Genomic DNA, 11854 nt, shown 5'->3' with positions numbered 1-11854 from the left:
GCGTGCGTGTATACATATACACACATACACACATATATATATCCTCTCCATTTGACAAACTTTTCCAGTTCTACCATTTGATACTTGATTAGAAATTATTGATCATTTTAACTTAACTGATGGATTTTGCACATGACTGTTTTACGGGAAGTGGCATTATACAATTGCAGCTTGTTTATGGCCAACATATGTGTTTGTTGTGGTCACAGTTAGGATCAAATCACGTTACCACAGAAAGATGTGATTTATACCACATTGCAGTCACATTTTCAATGCTTTGCAAATGAACACATTTAGTTGCATTGAATGAAGAAGCCCTTAATGCTGTGCATGACTAACGCTAGTTACACATGATACAATTTTCTGCCAGATTTACAGTCAGATTGACAATCTCCAACAGTTTGATTGTAAAATCTGTCAGAAATCAGATCGAACTGTTGGAAATCATCGTTCTGACAGTAAATCTGTCAAACAATTGTATCATATGTGCCTAGCAAAAAAAAAAAAAGAAAAAAAAAATTGGAATGAAGCAGAGCAATATTGAAATGCACTGCAAGTTATTCTATTGGGAACATCATCACTTTCAATTCAATGCCTAACATTCTTGCAAATCACACTGTGTGCAGCACCAGTGGTGGAATGGGAAACAGAGTTGGGAGACAAAGACAATCAGGTGAACGTTAATGCAAGCTTGCAATAGAAAAAGTGTCCATACACCTATATATATATATCTATCTCTCTATCTCTCTATCTCTCTATCTATATCTTATGTCTTTGGACTGGGGGTGGCTATGGTTAGGCATGGGGCACTGGTAACCACAGTGTAGGAATGGTGGTGGAGGGGCAAGATGTGTGAATATTTGGTTAATATTCCATTTAGTATTGTTTTCTGGGTGAAGTGGCTACAGGATAAAACTGTATGTTGTCAGGACAAACCATTGGACACAAACATGCAGGAGTGTAACTAAAAAAAAACAACAACTACCAGCGATTGGGAGTTTTTGTATAGGAGCAGGGAACGTGCTCAAAAATCGCTTGCAAAACGCTACTGCGTTTTCTAATGGGTTCCAGGCCTTAATTGAGAGCGATATGAAGGCTGCCATATTCATTTTCTTTTAAAAAAAAAATACCCATTGCCTGGAAGTCCTGCCAATCTTCAGCCTCTAATACTTTCAGACTTATAGACCCAGTCAGCTTCCATACACCTCTTGCTTTAAGGCTACTTGCACACCAAGACGTTGCGTTAGGTGCTACGTTAAGGTCGCATAACGTGCACCTAACGCAAGGCCTGGTGCTCTTCGATGTGGACGTCAGAGTGAGCCGCGTTGTGCAGCTCACTCTGGCGTCCGTGATGCCCTGATGCGCACTCTTGGACGCATGCGGCATCACATGGTCCCGCCGAACAGAGCGGCCGCACCAGGAAGTAAACACTGCACGTCACAACGTGCAGTGAATATTAATTAGCCATGTGCCTGGCCGCTCTCCGCTCCTCCCCAACATGACTGCGCATGTGCAAACAGTATAACGCGGCTTAAGCCGCTGTAACGCCGTAGTATGCTGCACTTTCGGCAGAACATGCAGCGTTACATGTAACGCAACATGGGCTGTGTGAACAGCCCACTTGTGTTACATTGCTGTGCGTTGGGGAGCATTACAGGCTGCACTAACGTGCGCCTGTAACATCCCTGTGTGTAAGCAGTCTTAGTGTGCTTTAACTCTTCATTCACTGACACCCCCCTCTCCCTCGCCACAAGGGAAGGGGTCTTGGGAGCTATTGTTATGCCCCCGCAGACATACATACGCACAGGCTTATTCACCCTGAAAACAAATATTCAAGGTCAGCTTAGGCCCTGTACATAGTGGTGCATTGCTTTTAAACAGCCTTTTTGTGACGCGGCTTACTGCACTGCACCACCTAGAATGAGCTCCTCGCATTAACTTACACACATGTGTCACCCCTCCTCTGGAATGCCCTTCCACAACACATCCATCACTCTCCAACCTTTGTTACCGTTAATTGCTTTCTCAAAAACCAGACGTTTTGAATCCGGATGATAGATATTAGATATATCTCCACATCCACAAACATGCACGGGTTAAGTAATAAGTGTCTCAGCAGAGCTGATTAACTACCTGTGGATTTCTACAAAACATGCACTGTTGGTGGCCATGAGGACAGGGTTGGGGGAACACTGCCTTAATTGAAACAAGGGCTGAAAGCTTACTCTTTTATATATACTTTTAAGTTAGCCAATAAATGGTATGATCCCGATTCAAAACTTCTTGCTTGGTTATGGCTAACACGGTACAATATTCTATCACTCCCTTAAAACTTTTTCTGACAAGCATACTCTCTGCCTTAGGCCATTCCCCCTTTGACCTAAGGCCAAGTTGCACTCCTACTAGATATCCTAAAAAGACACTGCCTCTAGGCATGTTTATTGTATACTACCCCACCTCTTGTTCCCCTATTCCTTTAGATTGTAAGCTCCCAAGGGCAGGGCTCACTCGCCCTTGTGTGTCTTTGGATTTGTAATGCATTTTATTCATCATGTTACTTTTATCTCTGTAATTACCAATTCTATATTTTGTACCAATTCAGTATTTTGTATATTGGTGTAAACCATGGTCTGTATTATTACATACCCCATGTCTGTTTCTAACAAAATATGTTAAGGCTTAATCATAAAAATAATATCCCTATTCAAATGTGTGTTATATTTAGTCTGCTGTGTCACTGGACTAGATGGATTACACTTCTCCACATACATCAATGAGCTTTGGGCTTCCATGACCATCAACCAGTTCATTTGAGCCACTTTTAAAAGTATTAAACACTTAAAGGACAACTGTAGCGAGAGGTATATGGAGGCTGCCATATTTATTTCCTTTTAAACGATACCAGTTGCCTGGCAGTCCTGGTGATCCTCTGCCTTTAATACTTTTAGCCATAGACCCTAAATGAGCATGCAGCATATCAAGTGTAGAGATGGCCCGAACCTCCAAATTTTTGGTTCGCAAACCTCCCGCGAAAGTTCGGTTCACACAAACCGCAATAGACTTCAATGGAGAGGCGAACTTGGAAAACTAGAAAAATTTATGCTGGCCAACAAAAGTGATGGAAAAGATGTTTCAAGGGGTCCAACACCTGGAGGGGGCATGGCGGAGTGGTATACACGCCAAAAGTCCCGGGGAAAAAAAAATCTGGATTTGACGCAAAGCAGCATTTTAAAGGGAACCTTAACTGCCATGGAAAAATAAATTCACTTACCTGGGGGCTTTCCCAAGCCTCCTGCAGCCGCCCTGTGCCCGCGCCGGTCCATCGGTGCCCTCCGGTCTCCCTCCGCCGCTAAGTTTCATTTTCGGACGACTGCCAGTCGTCCTCGGGCCTCTTCCGCATTCCTCGTCGTAAACTGCAGTAAAGCGCGTCCGCATGACGCCAAACGCGTCATGTGCATGACGCCAAACGCGTCATGCGGACGCGCTTTACTGCAGTTTACGACGAGGAATGCGGAAGTGGCCCGAGGACGACTGGCAGTCGTCCGAAAACGAAACTTAGCGGCGGAGGGAGACCGGAGGGCACCGAAGGACCGGCGCGGGCACAGGACGGCTGCAGGAGGCTTGGGAAAACCCCCAGGTAAGTGAATTTATTTTTCCACGGCAGTTAAGGTTCCCTTTAAGGGCAGAAATCACATTGATGTATACACATGCAAGATGTTTAAAGCACTTTAGGCCTGCAATTTAACATTCAATCAGGGAGTGTAATTAGAGTACTGCTTCACACTGACACACTAAACTCACTGTGTAACACACCACAAACAGCTGTTTGCATAGTGACGGCCGTGCTGGACTGGTGCGCACCATGGCGAGATTCCTCACTCAGGGATGTTAGGTAATGTCTGACTGCCTTATCAACTTTCGATGGTTCGTTCACTACCATTGTTAAAGCTTACATCTATTTTTTAAAATGCTTGTTCTGCTGGCTGTTCAGTACCTGCATTGAGAATCTTTTATGGAGGGCAAGTCTGCCATTGCGAGTGACCACGGGTATTGGCCCAGGAATCCTGGTTCAATTCCGGTCCGGAGTGGGAGCCTAAGACACGGCTATCACCCCTGCACATCCAAGGAAGGCAGCAGGCATGGCATGCACGTCCCGAGGTAGTGACCAAAATACAGGAGGACTTGAGGCCCTGCTGTATATGACACTGATCGACTATTACCTTAACAAGAATCTGTTATGGAGGGCAAGTCTGCCATCCATTCAACTGAAAGGTATGCACTGACTGCCAGGTATAATACAATGTGCAGTCAAAGATGCAGTGAAAGGTATGCAGTGACTGCAAACAGCTGTTTGTGTAGTGACGGCCGTGCTGGACTGGTGCGCAACATGACGAGAGTGCAGGTGATGGCGGCTTTCCAGCCCATATGGTCGCCGGGCTGAGGTAGCTGAATCACAGAACAGCGACTGTCCAGCTGATCAAATTTGGTCTGTCCACAATGAAGCAACGACCTTATGTTTGGTGTGCCACCCCCCCCCCCCCCCCCGAAACACTCATATAGCCATCGGTCATTGCTATATTGTGATACGCAAGCCCCTTCACCGCGGCAAGGTAATGATCATTAAGGGGAATGGCCACATGTACATGCCTTTTGTTTTGTTGTTGCAGCCACAGTGCAGCCAGAAAAATTAGGCAGGCATGTACACGCACCAGAAAAATTATTATAGCGGCCTTCTCTTCTCAGTGACAATGCCTCCAGCTGCACTGAAGGTCCTTTCTGACAGGATGCTTGAGGCAAAGCAAGACAGAAGTTGGGTGGCAAATTTGGACAGCTCTGGCCACAGTCAAGCCTGCTCACCCAGTAGTCCAAGGGTTCATCGCTGCTCAGTGTCTACATCCACACTTAAGGCCAGGTAGTCTGCTACCTGCCAGTCCAGGCGTTGGTGGAGGGTGGATTCAGAAGCGCTAAGGCGATGCATTGGACTAAAGAATGTCCGCATGTCCGACATCACCATGAGATCACTGGAGCGTCCTGTCCTTGCCTGCGTGGACATGGGAGGAGGATTACTGGCAGTGGTACCTTTATTACGTTGTACTGTGACATCACCCTTAAACGCATTGTAAAGCAGTTGCCAGCTTGTTCTGCATGTGCTACATCCTTTCTGCCTTCAGGTGAGTTGGAAACATGTCCGCCACTTTGTGCCTATAGTGAGGGTCTAGTAGCGTGGCCACCCAGTACAGCTCATTCCCCTTTTTTTTTTTTTTTTTTTTTTTAATACGGGGGTCCCTCAACAGGCTGGACAGCATGAAAGACGCCATCTACACAAAGTTGGATGCAGACGTACTATCCATCTCCTCTTGCTCTTCCTCAGTAACGTCAGGTAAGTCCTCCTCCTCCCCCCAGCCACGAACAATACCACGGAAACAAAATATAGGTAGAAGGCTGCGCATCCCTGACCCAATACTGTACAATTGAATGGTTAATCGCTGTGGCGCACACCGCCACCCATGGACTAAAATGTACGCCCGCATCCAAACAATGCAACACTGGTTTATGGAGAAATTTTAGCTTCCATCATAGTTTTGCATGCAAAAATATAATATACTGGACATCTGCACCAACGTTGAGGTAAATCTCCAGAGCAGATGTCCTAACACTAAACTGACCTAAGTTAAAAGCAAATGTCTTTACCCTGGCAGCAGCTATGCTTATGTTTTGCATCTGTCTGATTGCTGAGTGTGTATTTGAGCTATTTAAGCGGTGCATATGAGGTGATGAGTCATTCATTTGCAGCCCATATTGGTGAGCGCTTGCTTTGTTTTCTGCTGTCTGTATTGAATGTAAGTTACACATTTTAGCATAGCTGCTGCCAGGGTAAAGACATTTGCTTTTAACTTAGGTCAGTTTAGTGTTAGGACATCTGCTCTGGAGATTTACCTCAACGTTAGTGCAGATGTCCAGTATATTATATTTTTGCATGCAAAACTATGATGGAAGCTAAAATTTCTCCATAAACCAGTGTTGCATTGTTTGGATGCGGGCGTACATTTTAGTCCATGGGGGGCGGTGTGCGCCACAGCGATTAACCATTCAATTGTACAGTATTGGGTCAGGGATGCGCAGCCTTCTACCTATATTTTGTTTCCACAGTTCTGTAACTACCAGGCTAGCAGCACCCATTGTGCTATCCTGTTTTGCATGGTAAGTAATTAGTTTAGTTTTGCATATGTTTTGCATCTGTCTGATTGCTGAGTGTGTATTTGAGCTATTTAAGCGGTGCATATGAGGTGATGAGTCATTCATTTGCAGCCCATATTGGTGAGCGCTTGCTTTGTTTTCTAATACCACGGAAACGTCGAGCAGCACAAGCCCCTGCGACGCCTGCTGCGGTTTTTCTGCTGCTGCCTCCTCCAAAGAAACACCTTCCTCATCATCCGAGTCTGGCTCCTCTTCCCCACACGACTCTTCCTCTTCATCCCCCCTCTGTGCTGCCGCAGGTGTTGAGGAAACATCTGATTCTGATGAAAAATTGCTCCCACAACTGTTCCTGCTGTAACGGTTCCTCTTCACGCTCCTCCACTCTGCACACGGCACACTTCAGGAAGTAAGCGTATGGGATCAAGTCACTGATGGCGCCTTCACTGCGACTCACCAGGTTGGTCACCTCCTCAAAACGGCCGCATGAGCCTGCATGCATTTCGCATCAGTGTCCAGAAGATCCCCATCTCCCCAGATTGTGTCCTTCTACTGAAATTGTAAAGGTACTGGGTGACAGCTTTCTCCTGTTCTAGCAGGCGAGAGAACATGACCAGGGTCAAATTCCAGCGAGTCGGGCTATTACATATCAAGCGTCTCACCGGCAACTGGTTTCTCTGCTGATTGTCCGCAAAGCGTGCCATGGCCGTGTAAGACCGCCTGAAATGCCCACACAACTTCCTGGCCTGCTGCAGGACATCCTCTAAGCCTGGGTACTTTGACACAAATCTTTGAATGACTAGATTCAGCACATGTGCCATGCAGGGTACATGTGTCAGCTTTCCCAAATTCAAAGCGGAAAGGAGATTGCTGCCATTGTCACACACCACGTTGCTGATCTCCAGCTGGTGCGGGGTCAGCCACTGATCCACATGTTAAGAGCAGCCAGGAGAGCTGTCCAGTGTGACTCTCCGCTTTGAGGCAAGACATGTCTAAGATGCCGTGACACCGTCGTACCTGGCATGCCGCATAGGCCCTGGAGAGTTGGGGCAGTGTAGCTGGAGAGGAGATCGCAGCACCAGTAGAGTTGAACTGCCACTCAGCCAAAGAGGAGGAAGACAGCGAAGAGGATGTAGCAGGAGGAGAGGATGTATCAGAAGGAGAGGAGGTGGCAGGAGGCCTGCCTGCAAGCCGTGGAGGTGTCACAAGTTTGTCCGCTGCACAGCCATGTACTCCCTGCTTGCCATCGGTCACCAGTTTGACCCAATGGGGTGTGTAAGTTATGTACCTGCCCTGACCGTGCTTGGCAGACCAGGCATCTGTGGTCAGGTGGACCCTTGACCCAACGCTAGATGATACCACTTGCCTCTCCACTTCACGGTATAGTTTGGGTATCTCCTTTTTAGAGAAATAATTGTGGCCTGGCATCTTCCACTGTGGAGTCCCAATGGCCACAAATTTACGGAAGGCCCCAGAGTCCACCAGCTGGTATGGTAACACCTGGCGAGCTAACAGTTCCGCCAGGCCAGCTGTCAGACGCCGGGCAAGGGGGTGACTGGCAGAAATTTGCTTCTTCCACTCAAAGATTTCCTTCACAGACACCTGGCTGCTGTGGGCAGGAGCAGGAACCGCTCAAGGGCAGAGGCGAAGTGGAGGATGGTGGCTGTGAAGGTGCAAGGGAGAAAGCGGCTGAAGATGATGCACCCTAAGGAGGAAGAGGAGAAGGAGGGTGGCTTTTATTTTGTGTGCCGCTTTTGCGCAAGTGCTCTTCCCATTGCAGTTTGTGCCTTTTCTCCATTAGCCTTCATAAGGCACTTGTCCCTACGCGAGTGTTGGTGTTATGATCTTCTGCAGCATGTACTGCTGGCTGCAGTTTTACTGTAGACAAGCAGTTTTTGATTTCTTTCCGTGCATTTGCTCGCATAGTTTTTCTTGCGCTCACACTGAGTGTTGATTCCATCTGCAGTCGCTCTGAAGTTAATGACAGTTTAAGATGCTCTTCTGAAAGCAAACATTGTCTGTTGCAGTGGGGCTGCAATTCCTTTCTTGCAGGCTGCATAGCTTTGTCTGCCCTTTCTTGCTGTCAGCCTGTGATTGATTATCATTTACCTGTGTGGGAATCTGCATGTCTACTCCCATTGGATGACCTCAGTATAAAGGACTGCTTCCTGCAGTGCTCCATGGGCTATCATTTTTCCAGCACCAGCCTGTCTTGCTGCTACTTTGGCCCCAGACCGTGTTCCTAGTTCTAGTATTAATTCATTTGGACTGCACTGATCTCCTGCGTAGGAGTCAGTGAGTCCTTCTAGTCCTGTTTATCAGTATTTGTTACTTAGCTAGTCTTGCATCATATATTGGTTCATCGCCGATATATACGCATACTAGCGCGTTTGTTATTTTCCTTGTATTCGTGTTACGTTAATATAGTAGTGCTGCTGATATATACGTACTCGAACTGTTTATATCCTGTGTTCAATCAGTCAGCTTGGCACGTTTTGGTAGGTTGCACTTACCGTGATCACCCGTGCTTAGTTAGCTTAGTCCTGTTCCTGTTACCTTGCGTGGATTGCGCTCACTTCTGCGTAGAAGTAGCGAATCCTTCCTAGTCCTGTTCCTTGTATTGCTCTAGTTCCTAGCTAGTGTTCCTTGCTTATGTTATAGATCGGTTCATTGCCGATATATATACATATGTTAGTCAGTCGTTTGTAGTTTCATTGATACGCTCAGCGCTACTTTTGCGCTGAGCCATTATTGTTTAGTATTGTTTGTGGTTGCTCGGATCTACGCCTGCTCTGTGCGCCACATCTCCTGTGGGAGTCAGTCCTCTCCTCCACTACACTGGGGATATCCTGGTTCCTTGTGCTTGTGTGTGTGTCCTTCACGTCAGGATCTGCATTATGTGCTGACGTGGAGAATATACCACCGAGCTTAACAGTTGGCCATTCCACGGCTCAATTTTTGGAGGCAGAGAGAACAGATGGCATTGCTCTGATCTGAGGCAGACACCTTAAAAAAAAAATTCCAAACCGCTGAGCCCCCTGGGGTGATGGCACTATGGTGGCATCAACAGCTGACGTTGAAGGGCATGTTAGCTGGCTTTCCATAAGTGGCGATACATGGCGCCGGACACTGCCACCAGCTGTTTCTGACGAGCTCCCCTGCTTCTTTCAGCAACTCTTCTCCTCCTACTCCTCTCTGACATGTCCCCCTGTTCATCTCTATTGGGAACATATGTGGGATCCGGATCATCTTCATAATCATCCCGCCCAGCTTTGCTTGCCTCAGACACCTCAAAAACTGCACCAACAGCAGGCACTTCATCTTCACACGTTACGTCCATAGTGTCGCCGCTTAACTCAGACATACAGTGGCTTGCAAAAGTATTCCACATTCCCTTGAAGTTTTCCACATTTTGTCATATTACTGCCACAAATCTGAATCAATTTTATTGGGATTCCACATGAAAGACCAACACAAAGTGGTGTACACATGAGGAGTGTAACGAAAATCATACATGATTCCAAATTTTTTTTTACAAATAAATAACTGCAAAGTGGTGTGTGCATAATTATTCCACCCCCTTTGATCTGAGTGCAGTCAGTTGCCTATAGACATTGCCTGATGAGTGCTAATGACTAAATAGAGTGCACCTGTGTGTAATCTAATGTCAGTACAAATACAGCTGCTCTGTGAGGGCCTCAGAGGTTGTCTAAGAGAATATTGGGAGCAACAACACTGAAGTCCAAAGAACACACAAGACAGGTCAGGGATCAAGTTATTGAGAAATTTAAAGCAGGCTTAGGCTACAAAAACATTTCCAAAGCCTTGAACATCCCATGGAGCACTGTTCAAGCGATCATTCAGAAATGGAAGGAGTATGGCACAACTGTAAACCTACCAAGACAAGGCCATCCACCTTAACTCACAGGCCGAACAAGGAGAGCGCTGATCAGAAATGCAGTCAAGAGGCCCATGGTGACTCTGGATGAGCTGCAGAGATCTACAGCTCAGGTGGGAGACTCTGTCCATAGGACAACTATTAGTCATGCACTGTACAAAGTTGGCCTTTATGGAAGAGTGGCAAGAAGAAAGGCATTGTTAACAGAAAGCATAAATCGTCCCGTTTGCAGTTTGCCACAAGCCATGTGGGGGACACAGCAACCATGTGGAAGAAGGTGCTCTGGTCAGATGAGACCAAAATGGAACTTTTTGGCCAAAATGCAAAACGCTATGTGTGGCGGAAAACTAACACTGCACATCACTCTGAACACACCATCCCCACTGTCAAATATGGTGGTGGCAGCATCATGCTCGGGGAGTGCTTCTCTTCAGCAGGGACAGGGAAGCTGGTCAGAGTTGATGGGAAGATGGATGGAGCCAAATACAGGGCAAACTTGGAAGAAAGCTTCTTGGAGACTGCAAAAGACTTGAGACTGGGGCGGAGGTTCACCTTCCAGCAGGACAATGACCCTAAACATAAAGTCAGGGCAACAATGGAATGGCCCAGTCAAAGTCCAGATCTAAATCCAATCGAGAATCTGTGGCAAGATCTGCAAACTGCTGTTCACAAACGCTGTCCATCTAATCTGACTGAGCTGGAGCTGTTTTGCAAAGAAGAATGGGCAAGGATTTCAGTCTCTAGATGTGCAAAGCTGGTAGAGACGCGTGTATCAAAAAAGGGCGAATGGAAAAAAGGGCGCGGGGTATAGCCGAAATTTTTAGTTTTAATGCAAAACCATATTTTTCTTTTAAGGGGTTGTAAACGAAAATGTAGTGCTAAATAGGTTAAATAAACGGAAATGAAATGGCAAAATACCGTCTATAACAACAAATGAATTCTGAAATGAAACGTCGAATAGCGTCTATAACAAAAACGATATTTATACTTGTATTAAGCATAGCAATGCAATGGTAGGTTTTACAGATATTTTACTGTAATTATATCTAACTGTAGGCTCACACAGATCTCTCCCTATCCCTATCCCCTAGACCCCCTCTTTGTTTAAATATACACAATTTAATAAATTGTATATATTACTTATATTGTGCTGTAACTATACCTAACCTTATTGAAAGATGCAAAACAGAATATGTATGATTGCCGCGCACCTAGCAGCACCACAATGAGGAGTTTTAACAAAAATGTTGGCTGCAAGGAGAAAAATGGATCTGTACCCCAATCCACTCGAATTGAACAAAAAACACAGTATTACTCCTGCGCACTCAAAAACAATTTAATACCATCAATTAAATAACAATAAAAATCATACCACACACGAGTAGCTCCACTAAAATCGCAACCACACTGTCACTCACATCCAGACAATTCTGCAGGTATGCAGAGACCTTACACACCTCTCACACTGAAAAGTCCTGCAGGATCCTGCTAATTAGCCTGATGGTTCAGAGCAGCAGTTTGAGGATGCAAAAATGTGAGTGTAACGTTTGCGGAATAGTTTTCGTGGTCAGTGCACGAAATGCGCACTGACACAGCGAAAACCTTCCACAAGCGTATAATTGGGTGAACCCAGGCTAGGTGCAATGCACCAGCAGAGGGCAATTCCCACCGGCAGATGGTGCTGTGGAGTGCAAACGAGTACAATCGCTGCACGGCCACAGATGTCAGATGGGGATTGTACGGATCAAGACAATGCGGCGC

General features: G+C 46.2%; 1 protein-coding gene across 1 annotated transcript in view; it reads right to left on the bottom strand.

Moving 5' to 3' along the window:
- The window catches only part of LOC137544458 (glutathione S-transferase Mu 5-like), a 117300-nt gene that overhangs the window by 379 nt on the left and 105067 nt on the right, over positions 1 to 11854 (bottom strand). The gene's annotated exons all lie outside the window — the stretch shown is intronic.

This window comes from Hyperolius riggenbachi, chromosome 2 (assembly GCF_040937935.1).
Source record: "Hyperolius riggenbachi isolate aHypRig1 chromosome 2, aHypRig1.pri, whole genome shotgun sequence".
Classification (NCBI taxonomy): Eukaryota; Metazoa; Chordata; class Amphibia; order Anura; family Hyperoliidae; genus Hyperolius; species Hyperolius riggenbachi.
The sequence above is the reverse complement of the archived record's forward strand: the minus strand, read 5'-3'. Positions and strand labels throughout refer to the sequence as shown.